This window comes from Alligator sinensis, unplaced genomic scaffold (assembly GCF_000455745.1).
Source record: "Alligator sinensis unplaced genomic scaffold, ASM45574v1 scaffold144_2, whole genome shotgun sequence".
Taxonomy (NCBI): Eukaryota; Metazoa; Chordata; order Crocodylia; family Alligatoridae; genus Alligator; species Alligator sinensis.
In genome coordinates, this window is record NW_005841872.1 from 2711896 (window position 1) to 2725424 (window position 13529).

The 13529-nt window shown below is 51.3% G+C and overlaps 1 pseudogene; it reads right to left on the minus strand.

Annotated features, from left to right (window-relative positions):
- LOC112548854 overlaps window positions 1-13529 on the minus strand; it is a 14827-nt pseudogene that overhangs the window by 740 nt on the left and 558 nt on the right.

Here is a 13529-nt window from a genome sequence, read left to right on the forward strand (position 1 = left end):
AGCTTTTCAGATGTGGAACTTACCCACTGCAGGACCTGTCCCAAGAATTTGGGCATTATAATGCCCAATGGGAGCAGAGCCCTGCAAAAGAAACCATGAGTTCTGGGACCAGCTGGGCACTGCCCACACTCATTTGCTCTGAGGCAGCAACTCTCATTTCTTGGAGCACAAGCTCCATGTCTCCAGCCCCACACAACCCTGCGGGTTCAGCACAGAAAGTTCCCCCTCTACCACTCATCCTGCTGCCTAGAGCACAGATGCAATCCATCCTGCCTCTTCTTACCTGGCCAGCTGGCACACCCTCTCATGGTGCATCTGGGGGCTCTCAAGGAGTGTCCAAGTTTCCTCTTTGCAGAGGGATGCAGCCACTCCCTCCCCAAGGCCCTTAGATATGGCACAGGCCAGGGTCTCCATAGAAAGCCTGGAGAGAGAGAAGGCCCAGATTTACAGACTGTAATGAGATGCTGTGGCCAGAGCAGAACCAAAACTCCTTGTCACTCAGGAGGTCCATTACTCAGACACTTGCTGCGCAAGGCAGGCAGTTCAGATCAGACCAATGCTGCCATTCTTTTTCATGCCTTGCAATCCCCTGACAGGGGCAGGGAGGGCAGGACCTTGCGCAAATCAGTGCTGGAAGCCAGAAGGGATGCATTGAAGCTCTCCCAAGCCAAATGCACTATGGAAAGAATTGGGAAGCCATTTTTCTCTGCCTACAAGGAAAAAGGTCACATGTAGAGCATGGGAACATGCAGAATCACATGCCCAGGTCCCAAGCACTGGGAGCCCAGGGTGTGCTGATCACTAATGGAGAATGTGAAGTCCCTGGGATGAAACTGCCTGGCCTGCCCCAGAGAAGCTCAGATTAGAGGAACAAATAGGCCCCCCCAACCTTAACATTTCAAACTCTGCCCTTCTTAGACACCCCCCACTTCTTTCAGCTTGCAGGGCCAAGACAGCTAAGCACAGCCCTTGGCAAGGACAAGAACACCCTACAGGCAGCTAGCCTGAAGTGAGGCCAAACCTGTGAAAGCAGTCACAGTCTACTCCTTACCTGCAAGGGTTTCCCACTGCTCGCAACTGCCCCTTCTGCAGTTGTCTCCTCCGGATGCTCCCTGTGGGCATTGGCATGTACTGCCCTACAGTGCGGCGAACTTTCTCCAGAAGAGCACAGAGAATCTCTGGGAGCAGCTTCCTTAGCACTGGGCTGGAGTGAATGGTGGTGAGCATCTCTAAAGATGCACATGTTGCCTGAAGAGATAGAGGAGACTAGAATCAGTCTGGAGAAGACACCTGGCACTCATAACTCCAAGTCTAAAGATCTCTTCCTCACATCCAGGAGAGCACAGAATAGCTCTGGCAGCAGCTCCCTTAGCACTTGGCTCCTTTCCCAGTCACATCCCTGCACTCCCAGTCACATCTCTTTCCAGTCACTCCCTTCCCAGTCACATCCCTGCACTTCTGCCTGGGAAGAAGCCAGCAGCCTGAATGGAGAGCTGCAAAGCAGAAGGAGCCTCTCAGTTACAGGAGTTTCTAGTTTCAAAGTCTCATGGAGTCAGTCAGCCACATAGCATGAAGCTGCTGTGTGTCTGTTGCTGATGGAAGAGTGTGGGTGATCAGAGGGACAGGAGAGAAAAGCTTTCCCCACAGCCTGGCATCCTACCTCAAGCTCTTGAGAACCAGGATTCTAGCCCTCAAGGGGGAACCGACAGAGCTGGACCTGGGCTGTCACTTGCTGCTAGAGGCCCAAGGGCCATGATGTCCTCAGCTGAGCTCCTGTCTGTGCCAGCCAGATGGTAAATCTTGCTCATGAGCAACTGTAGTATGTAGAGGGTGAAGAAATCATTCCCCCCTCAAGGCCCTCCAGAGCTCAGAGGTGTCACTGCAATTTAACATGAATTACATACAAGCTGCGGATACTCCTGTGATGTCATGAAGCAATAGGACACTGAAACAAAAGCCAAGGGCTCTCCTGGTCTAAGACGGGGTTGGGGCACAGTGATGGCATCTGCCAATGCCATTAGGCACAAGCCTGGCATTTCCTATGCAAATGCACTAGGACATTGACTCTTACCAAGTCATTCCAAAGGATCTGCAGCTGACTTGAAACTCTATGGGCTTTGCCAGGCTGTGGGATGTGTGCGCACCACCAGGCACAAGTGGTAGGGAGTGGCAAGTACCTGTCCATTGGCAGAGACTTTCTAAGGAGGCTGCTGATCACTGCCTCTAGATGAAACCCAGCAAGAACGGAGATGCCTTCCAGCAGGAAACCTCTCACAGACCTTTCTTGGATTGTCAGCATCCAGATAAAAATGGTGCCCAGGATGTCCAGCACCTGGAGGGAAGATAACAAGAACAAGGGATCCCTTCTCATTCAGCCCTTCTCATTCAGCCAGCACAATCCAATCCAATCACTCCCAAAGTATGGCAATTTGCTGCCATCTTAGAAATTTCTTGCTTTAAGGGACCAATGTCCAGACATTGGTGCCTCCAGCTGATCCTAAGAAGTGAGGACACCCCTATGCCTCTACTTGGGGTGAAAGTGGACATCATGACGTGCACAGATGCTAACCAGCCCACACACCCTCAGCCATTCTCCCGTCCATGTGCACACACCTACAATCTAATTGCATGTGCCACCTGGGACCTATCTCTGCCTAACATTAACCCATGTGCTTGCACAAACACCCCAACAAATATCAATATCTTGGGGTGGTTTGAAGAAGCTAATTTTGCCTTTTTTCCTGTGTGGTTGCTCAGCTCAGGACCAACAAGCACCACCAACTTCAGAACCTCTTTGAGAATCCCTGGGACCACGAGCAAGATGATTGTAAATGTATTTTTTCCAGGTGAGCCCAGCTCTGTTGGAACTGCACACTGGAGTTCATACTCCTCATTTCTAACTACAACTCCTCATTCTGCACATGGCCAGGCCCATGGGGCAGTAGGCCGAGCTGCCCATACCCAGTCTCATCCAGAACAGGGATAGGGGGAGGCTCAGTATCTCTGGCATCCATTCTTTCCTGTACCCTGTTCCCAACCCCATGGAGAGGAGCAGGATGGAAGCAGCATTTCACATAGCTTCTACCAAGGCTGAGAAATGACTGAGGACACAGAACCATCTCTAGCTCCTGCCTTGCCGTGGACCCCCTGCATGGTGTGGCACTGAGGGAAGTGTGCATCCATTCCCTGCCAGCCACAACTGGGTGCCTCATACTCCTTGTTGCCCTCTCCTGCTGTATTTGCCCTAGAGTCTATGTTTCCAAACCTTCCAGGGCTGAAAGCTCTTATCAATAACCTAGGCCACTGAATCCTGATCTTGGTTGCCTGTGCTCTTTCTCTTGGATACAGTTGATCTGCAGTTTCTCATCTCTGGCTAGTAAGGGAAATGGAACTTGCTTCATGTCCAGGGATCAACAGTAATATTGCTGTTCACTCCATATGAAAGCAGTGTTTGAAAAGCATAAAGCAAATGCAGAAAGCCTCCTTAGCTTCAGTTTTACCTCATCCAGAAGGGTATCTCCATGCTCCCTAAGGATTGTAATGAACCAGTGTCTGCTGCTGTGGTACACGTGGGGCTGGCAGACAGCATGCTATCCATTATGTTCCCCAAAAAGTCAAGGGACTGGTTGGATGGAAAGTATTTTCTAATGACCTGGAGACAAATAGAAAGAAGGGAAACTGCACTGAACCCCAGAGTTCAAGAGTGATATTAAAGAGTTGTACTGTGCATAAGCTTCTGCCCTACGGCAAGTTGGTGCATGAGCAAAGGTGAACCCTGTGCTTGAACGTTCCATCGGCCTTCAATGGAGAGAGCATCATTAAAGGTTTGTTCTTCTGTGCAGAGACAAAACTATCTACAAAACTTTCTAATCTTGCTCTGAATTATTCTTTCTATCATGGACACGGGTAAACAGCAGAAGACAGTGGATAAACAATGTGTCCCAGATGCCTCCCCCATGCAATCCAAAGAAAGAGAGAAATGATGTGTGATGAGCAAAGGAATGGACAATGAAGGATGCCCAGTTCCCAGAGTCTCCACACCAGCTTCTTGAGCCTGACCTTCACCATGTGGGAGGATGCTATAAGCACAGCCTCAGGGCTGGAGGCTTTGAGCTCCCCATGGAGACCTCTCAGCTTCACCTCCACTGCATCCATGGTCATGGACTGGTCTGGAATTAAAATAAGAAAAAAAGTGCCGTAATGATGTCTGAAACAGAACCTTGGCTTCATGGAGGAACCATGTGCAATGTAATGAGCAGTGTGGTCCAAGGTTTACGTTCAAGGTCTGAGTGACTTCAGTGGGGTCAGAGGTGCAGCAGGATCAGAGCTACTACAAGCCTTTCCCCATTCTTGCTAGGGGGGTGCTTCTTTTCATACTTCCCAAAAGAGGGCCAGGCCCTTCACACCATGCAACTCTTCTCTCCTAGGAGGAGATCTTCCAAGGGCCAGTTGTGACCCTTTTGAGGTGCTTTTGAGGTGTCACTAGACTAGCAGCAAATGGACATAGGAGAGGAGTAGGCATTACCAGAGGGAGAAAACAGGCAGAGCCACGTGCACCTATTCAGAGTGCCCTCACCTTGTAGGTGGAGAAGGCAGACAATGCACTCAGTGGCCCAAAGGCGGGATGTGGCTAGAGAGGTGCAGGTGTAGGGTGCTAGCAACCTCAGTAGGGACCCAAATTGCTCAAAAGGCATCTGAGAAAAAAGGAGAAAGAGATGAATGACATGTGCCTGGGTTTTGGTAGAGTGTTATTCAAGTTTATGATCCCGGGAAAGTGAAAACAGGAATGCATCCCTATGGGACCCTGTCTGCTAGGGAAGCTTTCTGCATCTCAGGGTGAGGCTGCCATGAGGACATCAAGGCAAGAGAGAGTTAGACCATACTTACTCTGCAATGGACTGTCTCCTGATAGGTGACAAGCAGCTGGGAGCTGGCCTGCAAGGCCCTATCTCTCTCCCACTCCTTGTCAGAGAAGAACCATGGCTCAAGAAGCTCTCAGAAGAGCAAACTACTGTCAGAGGAACCTTTAAAACAGCTCAGAAGAACCATTTTAAAGGCAGATATCACTATCACCACTGAAAACCCTCCAAGCAATCTGATTATTTTATCATCTGGATACATCCCAGGCAGACCTTTAATTCTCCTGAAGCCAGAAGAGCTGTTGAATGACCGTGGCACAGGATGGTGCAGCTACTAAGGATGTCAATGGGATTCCAGGGAATTACAAGTCATTGCCCCAAGGACACCTTGGGAGATTCCCCTCTCATTTGTCCTGCTGAGGGAAACCTATTTCTTTCACGTATTGCCACCTTCCCCAGAGAAGAGAGTTCTGTCTGCTCCTGCTGGCTACTCACATGGAACATCTCCAGGAACCAACTCTCAGTGGGGTGCTCTTCAAGGAGGCCCCTCATGAGCTCACCCAAAGCCTGCATGAACAACTCGTGCAATGACTGCAAGCACGAGATAGAAGAGGGAAGCTCAGGGCCAGCTGGGGTGTGTGTCACAAAACACAGAACCATTCTAGGGAGGCCAGGGGTGACTGCTAGGACCCAGAGCAGGTTGGGGAGCAGGTCCCAGCAAGTGATGCCAGAAGATAGCTGTTCAAGTGTACCTGTATTTGGAAAGAGTTCTGAGTCATCTTACTCTTCTTCCTTATCTCCTGCACAGCTGGAAGAGGCACCAGGCACTTGAGGTAGTCATCAAGGATGTTTGTGTTTTCATCCAGATTCAGTGAGGGTTTCACCTTGCTGGCAGAAGAAAGAGAGGAAGAAAAGCCCTCAGTCAGATTAACTACCAGCCCCAAGGGAAAGTGGGTCTACAGTACTAAGATATGATCTGAACCTAGAACCCCAAATCCAACCCCCCTGGACATGGCAGCTGAGAAACGCCTTGCACTCCCCACCACTCCTAGTTGTCCCACAACCATCACCACCAGGTCTTTCAAGTCCAAATCTCCAAGCGGACCAAACACATTCAAACCCTCTGACCGCAGCTGCAGGGAGAGCAGCCTGTGGCCTGAGCCCTGCAAGTGTCTCAGCTCCAGATCTGACAGAAAGAACAACAGAGAGTTAAAGAAGGAGCTCATCTTTGGCCAGGGCATCCCAGTGCCCAGGGCCAGGGCAGGAATCACCTACGTCAGATGCTTAATGGCAAAAATGGCCCTGAGGCAAACAGGAGGCCAGGGAATCTATTGGTTCCTCTTTCATGAAGTCCTAAAAGGCAGAAATAGAGACATGACACAGGGGAAATGGATGTAGAAAGCAGAGAGCCTCCCTACCACAAACTCACCAGGCTGCCCTCCTAGGTGGGCTGTAAATAGAGCCAGGGCTGTGCTGGTCACTGCTCCAAGATCCTGCTCAGGTCAATGGCATCAGTGCAGAGGGCACAGAGCTGTGTCCCGGTCACTCACCAGGCATAGCTGGGCCCTCCAAGAGAAGCCCACAATGCAGCATTGCCTAGAAAGCTTTGAGTAGTACCAGCTTTCTTGACCCCAAGAAGACCCCTCATGAGACTCTAATAATCCCATCCTAGCCAAGGGACAAAACAGCCATTTCCAGGGAAACCAGTCCCATTAGGTTCCCACCTTGTCCTTTACAGTTTGGTCCCCAGGGCTGCTCCCCACTCACCAGCATGTACCCCAGGAGCTCCTCTTTGTAAGTGAACTGGAAACTCGGGGAGTCATCAGCATCCTGGATGGCATGGCTGATTTTAGTGACTGACCAGATCAGGGTCAGCTTTAAGTCCGGGTCCTGAATTTCATCGGGGAACAACACGGAGATGAGGATAAGAAATGGAAATGAACGAAGATCCAGAATGTAAAGATCAGGGATGAAATGAAGCCTCATTTGCATCCCTGAGAGATGTCTACAGGCCCCAGAAAGCCCTGGGCCCACACCCATCTCAGACAAGGCACATGGCAGCAACAGGGACTCCTGCCTGGGGAAGGTCATTGTGCCTCCTGCAGTTTGGGTTTGGGAAGAGTACGAGATGAGGTGGGGGTCATTAAACATTGACCTTATTGATGCTATTGATGCCAAGCACCTGGGAAACAAAATGCAAAACAACCATCAGCGCTTGGAATGGCCCCAGAGTGCAGCCCAGTGCTAGGTCCAAAAAATGGCTGGGCTGGTGGGTGTGGAGAAGACAAGAACATGAATGTGTGCCCCTCTCCAGTGCAGAACAGGTTGGCAGGAGCCTCTATCCCTGCACTCTCTATATGTGGGTCCCCCCCACACTGCACATCATCCCAGAAGGATTCATGTGGGTGCTTATCAAAGGCATGAATTCAGGGGGAGGTTCAGACAGTCACAGTTTCTCTGGGCACCCAGGTGCAAAGGAGACATCAGTCCTATGGCATGCCTGTTCCTGACATGATGCAGTCCCAGGCTCTTACCTGGCAGCTGGTCACATAGTACTGTAGGACCCTCTTGGTGATGTCACGCACCATGCGGGGGAGCATTTGGGGGGCATGGACAGCAATTCAGCTGTTGGCCAGTATCAAGGCCCTGTGGGTCCTGGTTTTTCTTCCTTGGTGATAGTTCTGCATGGGGTGACATGATACTCACACCAGGGTTTCCCATGCCTTCTGCCCCCCAAGTAGGAATCACTGCTGACCAAGCAGTTGCCCCAGCAGCGATACCAGCTCTCCCTGCCAGTCACAGGAGACCCACAACTCTCACAGCACCATCATCTTTGTTTTCAGTGCTTTGTTTCAGACACAGCCAGGCCTCATCATCTCTGTCCTGCAGCCTGGGTGACTCAGGAAGAGAGAGCTGCAGTGCCACACTGAGCCATGGGCATTGGGGCAGGGGTGGGGGAGAGTTTGTGACTGACAGGAACTGGGGCAGCAGATGCATTGTGCCAACGGTCTCCTCATGCATTTGGCTGTAAGCAGTCCCTGGGCACAATGGATCAGGAAGGACACTGCAGGTCTCTGTGTGAAGGAGGTGGCTCTGCCTGCTGTGCTTTGGGCAGAAGCTGAAGCTCTCAGCAGGTGTTTGGGGCACCATGAGCACCCTGCTGGATGGGGCCTGGACCCAAACAGCTGTGAGCGCTGAGGTGCTCAGCTCAGCCATGGTGGTGGCTCTCCTGGACTGGGTGAGACTAACAGCAGAACCTTAGGGCCCATTTTCCAGCAGACATGTAGGTGCCATTAGACTCTCCAGCACCTGCCCAGGGAGGTGGGTGTGCATATGGATTACACACTCGGAGCTGGTACTTTCAGGCTGGGCAATAGGGCTCATGTCTCCTTTCCTGCAGCTAACTAAAATTTGTGAGAAATACACAATCTTTTTCTCTGGGTCATGGGCGACTGGTGCTGCCTTTGCTGCTAGTCTAGCTCCTGCACGTGCCCCCCCAGAGACCAGTCAGTGACTGTGGGGGGTCCCACAGTGCTCCCATTTGATGCCTGCTGCTTGCAGGGGGGCACCAGAGTTTCTGCCTCCCACCCTGCCTGCCACTTAGGGGCACGTGCACCCCCATGCATCCCCTATGCAAAACCACTGCTCTGGGTGAACAACAGATGTAGTTGCCTCAGTGCCTGAAAGGAGCTGGTTGACTGCCGACCCATTAACTTGGGACATGAAAAATGTGAGTAGCAGAAACTGTGCTCTCCTCTGTATCACCAGAGACCTGATGTGGAGCATGTCCCCTGGGAGAGGGCATTACCAGGGAAAGTAGCCACTGTCAAGCTGCTCTTTTCAAGGGTTTATAGGGGGAGGAAGTGTGAGAAACCCCCCAGCTACATTACTTGTAGATGGCTGACTATCCTAGACATCTGCACTTTACTCCTGGCACCACCAAAGTCCTCCAGTATGCTTAGGGTGAGGTCCAGGTGTCCCTTGGCTGAGAATGCCTGGATGGTCACAACTTGCTGGAACCGAGGAAATGAATTGGTGAGCGAGCAAGACCTTCTGGCTGTCAGACCCGAGAGTCCTCCATATCTCCTCTGATACTAGAATTGCCAATCTGAAACAAGTGTGGCCTGTCCAAGGGAAAGGACAAGGGAAGGCCATGAAGGAAACCAGCCTCAGACACAGAGCAACAGAGAAGTGAGGACACAGGAGGACCTGGCCATGTCTGGAGAGAACAGGGTCTTCACCTCTCTCTCAGAAGCGTCCATGTAATCTGTTCCCTTAAGAGATTTCTGGAGCTGGGATTTCACTTGGGCAACATCCTAGCAAGAGGCCAATGTGCTACCAAGTGCCTTATATAGGAAATTCTGAAAGAAGGAGACCAACAACACCAAAGAGCTGGGAACACAGCAGCGTGTTGGTCAGGACAAGAACAGGCCAGAAATACACCCATCCCTAGGAAGGGCCAAGAGAGTCCAGCCCCAGCACCCATGCACCCAATAACTGGCCCCACTCTCTGCAGGGAAATGGCAGCTAAAGGCATAGAAAGAGCCCCTCTGAGCAGCTCCCTTTGGGCCAGTGAAGAGAGCAGAGAACCAAAGACAATGCCTTTGATCCAGAAAATAGAAAACAAAAGTACTAACTCTAGAGAGAAACTCTCTGCCACCTTCCTGCCACAGCATCATGAAACAGCTGCAGAAATCCAGCCATTGCCAAAAGCACGCGTTTTCTCCAGGGAGGAGCAGGCATAACTGCTGGTCTGCTGCTGCAGCTCCAGACTCAGCTGACTGCTCTAGGCATCATCATCAATGGTCTTCAGCGTCATGTTCAAGAACTGAGGGCGCAAGTGAAGGGAAGGAAAGGGTTGGATGCATGGGCTGAGTCTCTGTCCTCCTCTGATGTGCCCTTTCTAGCACCCAAGTCTCATAGGGAGAGGACTCCTTTGGAGAACTCTACAGATGGACACGCTAGGATCTTCTTGTTTCTTGCTCCCCCCTCTTCATCTCTGCCCAAGGATCCTTCACAATCATTGAGGCCAGTAGACAAACGTTTGGAGGAGATTGTGCCAAGAAACCTCTCCACTGGAGAGAGATTGTGCAGAGGGTGGAGGATGGATCAAGTCAGGAAGGTGCCATGGGCTCTACAACTGGCACCTCCAACTGCCAGGGACTTCAGTGCTTTGTTGTGTTGGGCTTGCATTGTGATAGGACCTGGGAATTGCAGAAAACTTCTGGCAAGGCCTCATCTCCTTCCATTTCTTGAGATCAAAGACTGTATGGAATGGCTGGATGATCCCAAATGGGCAACTCTGGATGTCAATCCAAATTCAAGGAGACTGGAAAACCTTCTAAGTTGGACTCTTGTTGGGTTATTGACTTTCATCACCTCATTTCCCCGAGGCATGAGGGACCCCCCCCTCCCCAGACAGCCCTCCCAGTTTGGCTGGCTGCAACAACAGCTCTGAAAGCCATCCTGTACCTTCAGCAGCAGGTGGTCCCACCACACATTGTCTTGGGAGGTCTTAGGATTTCCTGAAAGTGAGAGGCAAACAAGAAGGATGTCAGTGCTGTAGGTAATGAAGAAGAGTCCCAGCTGCCTCTCTGGGCAGTTCTTTGGAAGCTCCTGCATCTGCACCTGGTCACTTCCTGGGATCCCAAGGTCACAGTCCTTGTGCTCTAGTACATATCATTCTGACATGTCTGGAAGTTGTGCAAAACCAGTCCCTGCAGAACTGGTAATAAGGGGAATGGAGGGTGCTCAGCACCTCATGGATGTGCTCAGCACAGCACAGTACAGGAATGGGCTTCATAGAAGGGCAAAGTGCACAGAGTTTTCTTCTGGCAACAGAAACCTCCCAAGCATGCAGGGATCTGCAGGAGAGCAGTTGCTCTGGTGGAACCCTTCATGGGCCAACCCTGTTCTGGGCCCCATCAGCCTCAATGTTGTCAAGCCCCTGGATTTGCCCCCTGTGACAAACAGTAGAAGCTCTCAAGCATGTGATGCTGCAGATGGGGAATGGTTTCACTGGGGGTTCCAGGAGGCTGCAACCTTCCCCTTTTCCTTCCGTTCTGCAGACATCACTGTGCTCCTTCCTTGCTTGTTACCTTCAATTGTCATGAGCAGGATGGGAATCTTGATCCTCCCCTGCTCTCCAACAGCAGGGTAGATCATGCAGTGCAGAGCCCACAGTCCCCACAGGGGCTGTGGGGACTGTGGGCTCCATGTGCATGGCTGATATCAGCCAAGGTCAAGGTGACCACCTGACAGTGAGAGAGAGACAGGTGCTCAGCTCTGGAGTGGGGCTCCATGGCTTTCTTTAAGAGGGAAAATGGCTTCCACCATACATGGCCAGAGCATTCAGCAATCAGACACAGGGTGATGTGCTGTGTTTGGCTAATCCTGCAGGTCCCTTCCCATGCTGTGAGGCAGGGACAGAGCCTAGCTCTGCTCTACAAAGGGAAGGGAACTCTGCAAGCACAGGACAGCTCTGAGTGTGGGAAGAGACCGAGCATGTTCCTCCAGCTAAGGCTACAGGCACCTGTTCCACACAACACACCCACCCCCCCCCGCCCACACCTCGGGCAGGTACATTTCCAGAGCTACTCACGAGGAGTCACACCAGCAGCCCCTGGGCCTTAGGAAGTTTGGCTGGAAAGAGAAAGAGAGCATGGCCATGTGTGTCTACTTCAGCACAGGGGTGATGCTGCTTCAATCCTGTCCATTCCCAATGTTCCCACCCATGTATGGTCTGGGAGCTGGGCACAACTAGCACTTTCATGGTACCTTCCATGTCTGGATCTAAAGGAGCTTTACCAAGAAGCTTTCACTCCCAGCCTCTCTGTGAGGCAGGCACTGCTCCGTCATCATTGGATGAGTGGGGAAGCTGAGGCAGAAAGGCCCTGGGATTCCCCTATGGCATGGCATAAATCTGGGGCAGCTCTGGGTTAGGTGAGTCCACATTGCCTGGCTCCCCCTCCCATGTTGTAATGACCCAACTGTCCCTCCCACCTTTGGGCCTCCTCATTATGGATGGAAGATGCCAAAGATTTTCTAAGAGACAGCTGGATCTAGTTCATCCCACAGAGATCTGGATTCCAAACCTCTGCTGGGGTCCATGCAAGCTGCTTCTTCTCCCTCCCACTGAAGTTGCTTGGCCAGGTCCCTGAGGCATCAGCACAGGGTGGTCAGAGTGCAGCTGTACTGAGATGGCACTATGTACTCCAGCAGCTGGGACCATAAGACCTGGGGAGAAAAGCCAGACAGCCAGCTCTCTTCATTCAGTCCTTAAAAGCAGTCTCCTCTTTTTCACCAATGACCCACCTACTTGAGGGTCCTTCCCCCACCTGTGACCTCATGTCTCTCTCTCAGGAATAGCTGATCTCTGAAACCCTGTTCTAACACTGGCCAAAGAAGTTTCAATTTCAGAGAAGACTAAGCAGAGCAAGAGAGAGAATGAGGAGGCCATCTGAGCACAGGGATTCCTTCCAGTTGGGATGTTGTATGTCATTCCTTACATGGTGGCAGCTTACTCCATAATTCATGGGCAGCATTGGCCATAATCTATCTCCATTACCCTGCCAATGCAGAGAATTGCCCAGTGGAGAGGCACAGGGGATGAAGAGAAATGCATTGATAATGCAAGGGCAGCAACTGGTCAGCTACTTGGCTCATGCCACTGATTGAGACATCCAGATTTTCCAGGATCTCCCCACAGGTGGCTCGGATGCTCTGTTCCTCCTCAGCATCCAGAATGGAATGGTTTTTGGACTTCTGCACAGAAGACAGAGAGAAAGCTCATGCGTTAGTCAAGAAGCATTGACTGCACACTCAGTCTCCATCTCCTTCACTGCCAGCTTGAATGTTACACAGTTACCACTGATTTTATGTTCTGCTCAGAGCACAACTCACTGGAGCTGAGATAATAAAAGAAAACCAAAGCTGGTGGTGCAGGTTCTCAGTTCAGAAACACCTCAAACACTGTGCAATGACTTGCTGGATACAACGTGTTTCTGGGGCCTGGGAGTGGGTTATGTCTTGAAAACTGCCAAGCTCTCACTTCCCTCATCCTTCCAAGAGAGCCCTTCAGATTCAGCCCAGTGGACACAAATATGCAGGCATCACACACCCACTCTGCTCTGTCTGCTCCAGGGGCCCAGCCAGCTCAATTCTCTGTGTCTCGTCAATGTGATTCTATCAATGGGCCAAGCTATGCCTTGGGTACCAAGACACATCCTTGGGAGTTTATTTCTACAATAAAGCATTGCTGTTCTCAAGGAAGTTTCCCTGACAGAGTGTGTGGTCAGGTTTTCACTTCTCAGTGTCTGAAGGGGCAAATCAGCCTCATCAGAAGATGTACATAATCCAGGTCAGAGTCTGGTCTCACTGACACCCTTGGGAAAATCCAGAGTAGCTTCACTGAAATTATAAGAACTCCCTTAGATCTGTACCAGTGGAAATGATCTGACCCTGGTTCTAACGGCTCAGCCTGGCTTCCCTGGGACATCCCATGATCCTGTTCAAGCCAATGGCAGGCTTCAGCCTTCTAGGACAGCAGCACCAAGTCTCCAGCCTCAATTTCTCTTACTATTTGGCTGCTAGACAAGCTGGACTGCTTGAAAACATAGGCCACCAAGTCCCACGCCTAGTCATCCAACCCCTGAACGTTGGGCAGTGTCC